We start from the raw sequence: 4,264 nt of genomic DNA on the forward strand, positions 1-4,264 counted from the left end.
TGCTAAGTGGCTCAGTCATGTCCAACTCTTTGTGACCCTATGGACCATAACCTGCCAGGCTCCTCTGTCCATGGGATTTTCCAGGCAAGAATACTGGAGTGGGTTGCCATGCCCTCCTCCAGGGGATCTTTCTGACACAGGGATCAAACTGGCATCTCTTACATCTCCTGCATTGGCAGGCAGGTTCTTTACCACTAGTGTGCAAGGAGAGAGACCCACAGAATGGATGTGCTTTAGATGAGGCAGAGGTGAAGGAACACCTTCTTGACTGCCATTAAGAAGATAGTGCCACCGAAGGTGGTTTTCCCAGGGCGAGGCTTATCCATTGCACTCCGGATGTGCTGACCCCTGCGATTTCCCCAAATGTGGGAAACTCGACTGCATAATTTGTGGTAGTGGGGGACTGCGTTCGCGCTTTCCCCTGTTAAAAAAAAAAAAAAAAAAAAAAAGAAGATAGTGCCACAACTACCGAGCCTGCGTGCTCTAGAGCCCATGCTCTGCAACTGGAGAAAGACCACATGCTGCATGAAGACCTAGTGCAGCCCCCCAAAAAGACAGTTTATTATGCTCACACACCCCAAGAGAAGAAGTACATGTCACACAATGGGGGCACACAGGGAAGCACCAGGGTCAGTCATTAGGCAGAAGGAGCAGGGAGTTGTGGGTGAGGGCCTGTATTGTGGTTTCTGCAGGAAGGAAGGGAGAAGCTGGGTAAACAGACTTTTGATTGGCTAGTGTGAATAATTTCAGTGAGCTCTGGAGCATGCGGGTGTCCTCAGTTTCTTGGAACCTGGCTCTGGGGTCATTAGGGTAGATGTATAGTGGCCCAGAGTGTGAAAGCTCAATAATGGAGGTGGTTAGATGTGTAGACTCTGGATTGGTTGGTTCGTATTTGAAAAGTGTGTCCAAGGAGAAGGACTCTTCCTCAGGAGGGTGGTGGATGAAGGAAGGCAGGAGGTCAAGGCAAGGAGACTTAGGACTTGGGCAGAATATCGAATCGTCTGGAGCAAAGTGTGTCCAGCACAGGAGTGCAGGACAGATGTTAAAGCATCAAGTTGGAGGAGCTGGAAGCATGGTGAGTATGGTCCCTGGATCCAGCCACGTCTTGATTTTGCACTTTGTCAGTTACATGAGCTAAAAAATCCCCTGCTCTTTTGCTGAAGCTGCTTTTCGTGTTGTCAGTGACAAACAAAAGTGAATCACACAGCTTAAAGGCTGGTTCAGGACTAAGAAATCAGATGTCTTAATATTCAGGCCAGTGTTTCTTCCAGCATTTCTGAGAGTGCTCAACTGTGTCCGAAATACATGCCACATGTCCTCTGGGCTGCAAAAAACAGTGGATGACACGACTCAGTGGAGATCATAACGGCATCTGGGTAATCAATCACGGCTGCTGCCACCGCCTGATGGGAGAACAGAGGAGTAGCTATGTGCTCAGCCAGCCCATGGGCAGAGCCTCGGCACCTACAGTCTCCTCCCCTTCTCCCCAGGATGACTGTTAAATTTCAGAAATACGCACCTGTTCTGTATTCAGAAGATTGTTCTTGTGCATGAGGAGACCACTTGAGGCCCCGGAAGCAAAGACTAGTGCAGCTGAGTCAAAGCCTGGGAATTTGGTGAATGAACGTCCTCAGATGGAGAGGGTCTGCGGGCGTGGATTGACAGAGTAAATGCCTTGAGGCTGTGATGACCCTGCATTTAAAAGTGCTTTCCTGTCCTTCAGGGTCTGCTACCAAAACAGAGCAGATGCTCGGCCTCTCCAGAGGGTATTTACCAGGTCTAGAAGTTCTCTGATCGCAGGAAGGGGAGGGGCATATCACACTGAGCTGGTTGCACAAGGATCTGACAGCTGTAACCAAGACTCGAAATAACTGTGGCTCTAACTCGATGACAGTTTGTCTTTCTCTTGCAGGCAAAAGTCCCAGCGGGTGTGTTGGCTCATTCTCCAGAGTCACCAGGGGTGCAGAGTTCTCCCATCTTTGTCTGCCACCCCAGGGGCGCCGTCCCCATCTGTAAGTTCCAGGATGGCCATGTCCGAAGTCCAGACATTAGGAGGCAGGAGAAGAGGAAAGGGAGGGTGCACTGCCCCCTTTTTAAGGGCCCAGGACAGAAGTTGTTCACATCCCATTGGCCAGAACTTAGTCCCATGTGGTCATTATCCTGGCAGTCCTGTGCCCAGCTAAAAATCCGGGCTCTATTCCTATAGAATTGGGTGTTTCAATCTCAGCACAACTGACATTTTGAGGCAAATAATTCTGTGTTGTGGGGGCTGTCCTGTGCATTATAGGATGGTCGGCAATGTCCCTGAACTCTACCCACTAGAAGCCAGGAGTACCCCTCCTCCAAGTCGTGATGACCCAAAACCTCAGTCATTGCCTAGTGTCCCCTTGGAGACAAAATGGTCCCTGCTGGAGAGCCACAGCTGTAGAAAAAAGAGACAACAGATGCTGGGGGGAAGTTAGTCCTCTCTGCCATATACTAGTCAATAGTTTTCATTTATTTCCTCCTCACAGACAGAAGGTGGTAGTTAAGAGGCAAGTGGACCTGAATTCAAGTTCTACCTATGAGACAATGGACCTCGGCTTTCTCATGAGGAAAGACTGGCTAGGGGCTGGATGCATCAAAATAAGATGATAAATAGCAAATGCTCAGCATGATGCCTGGCACATAATATATACTCAAAAATACTGATAATGTACAGGCTGGTTTTGTTTGGATGATGGTGGAGGAGGTCAGATGAACTTTTCTGCTGGGAGAAGATGTGAGGGTTGTAGGAAGTTGTAAAAGATGAAGGGTGCTGATGGTGAGCACGCCTTGATGGGGAAAGGATAGTGAAGAACCTAGTGATGGTCAGAATGGGGACAGCAAGGTCATAAACACTTTCTTATATAAAAGAGAGACCTGGGAGTAGGTCCCCGAGTTCCACACTACTGTTTCCTTCTTTGTCTTTTCAATGTGACTCTGGGTAACGATGGTGCAGATACTGGTTCTATACTGGTTCTAGGCTGATTAGTCTCCTGAATGTAGCCTTGACTAACCTTCTGTTTCAGGGTGAGGTTCAGCTACACAAAACAGCAAATCCAATTAATGGTGGCTTACAAAGACAAGGCTTCCCTGATGGCTCAGCTGGTAAAGAATCTGTCTGCAATGTAGGAGAAGTGGGTTGGATCCCTGGGTCAGGAAGATCCCTTGGAAAAGGAAATGGCAGCCCACTCTAGTATTCTTTCCTGGGAAATCTCATGGACAGAGAAGCCTGGCGGGCTACAGTCCATGGCGTCCCAAGAGTTGGACATGACTTAGCAACTAAACCATCACCACAAAGATAAAACCCTGGGGAATTCCCTGGTAGTCCAGTTGTTGAGAATTTGCCTTTCAATGCAGGGGACATGGGTTCAATCCCTGGCTGGGGATCTCACATGCTGTGGGGCAACTGAGCTGAGGTGCTGCAACTACTGAGCCCTTGTGCCTCAACTGGAGAGCCCACGTGCTCTAAAGCCCATGCACCACAACCACAGAGAAGCCTGTGGGCTGCAACAAAAGATCCTGAGCACTGCAACTGGACTTGACACAGCCAAATTAATTATTTAATTTTTAAAAAGGATAAAGCATTGTCTCTCACATGAAAAAATTCCGGAGGCAGCTGTCCAGGGTTGGTATGACACCTTGGGAATGTCAGCAGAGATTCAGGTTCCTTTGGCTTTCTGCCCCACCATCGTTAGCATGGGCCTTTCAATCTCAAGGTTGTTTCATGGTCACAAGTGATAGCTCCTCTCCTCTCCATGTGCCAATTAGCAGAAAGGAAGAAAGAGACAAGAGCAAAAGCATGACCTTCATCTGAGTCAGACTCCCTTTTAGGGAGTTTTACCAGAAATGCTATCTAACAACTTCTCATTGGCCAGCATTCTCTCTAAAAGGGAGTCCAGGAAATGTAATTTAGCCAGGCGTGTCATTTCTCCCAACATAATCAGTTTTTTCTTTAGAAGGAACAGGGGGGTGAAATGGTATTGGGTAGGCAATCAGAACTTCCTGCTGCAGCTTCCAGGAGGGGAGTCTGTGAGTGACTGGAGGAGAGGGTAATGGAAAGGGGGAATGAGAGAAAGAGAAAAAGAAGAGGAGAGAGAAAATATTCGCCACGCCCAATTCTGAAGGGAGGGATCTGTTCTGGGGGCTGTTTGAACTGGCTTTTGGAGACTGGGTAGAATTTTGACAAATACCATGACAATTAGGGTTCTTTGTAGGATTCCAGCTAACATTAGAAAAAAGC

The 4,264-nt window shown here is 48.2% G+C and overlaps 1 non-coding gene across 1 annotated transcript; it reads left to right on the forward strand.

Annotated features, from left to right (window-relative positions):
- The first annotated feature begins 260 nt into the window (after nucleotides 1–260).
- Nucleotides 261–424, forward strand: LOC129638243 (U1 spliceosomal RNA). Its single transcript, XR_008707752.1, has one exon. It is a non-coding gene; the product is annotated as a U1 spliceosomal RNA (small nuclear RNA).
- The last annotated feature ends 3,840 nt before the right edge of the window (nucleotides 425–4,264 follow it).

Source organism: Bubalus kerabau, chromosome 23, assembly GCF_029407905.1.
Source record: "Bubalus kerabau isolate K-KA32 ecotype Philippines breed swamp buffalo chromosome 23, PCC_UOA_SB_1v2, whole genome shotgun sequence".
In the NCBI taxonomy this organism is placed as follows: Eukaryota; Metazoa; Chordata; class Mammalia; order Artiodactyla; family Bovidae; genus Bubalus; species Bubalus kerabau.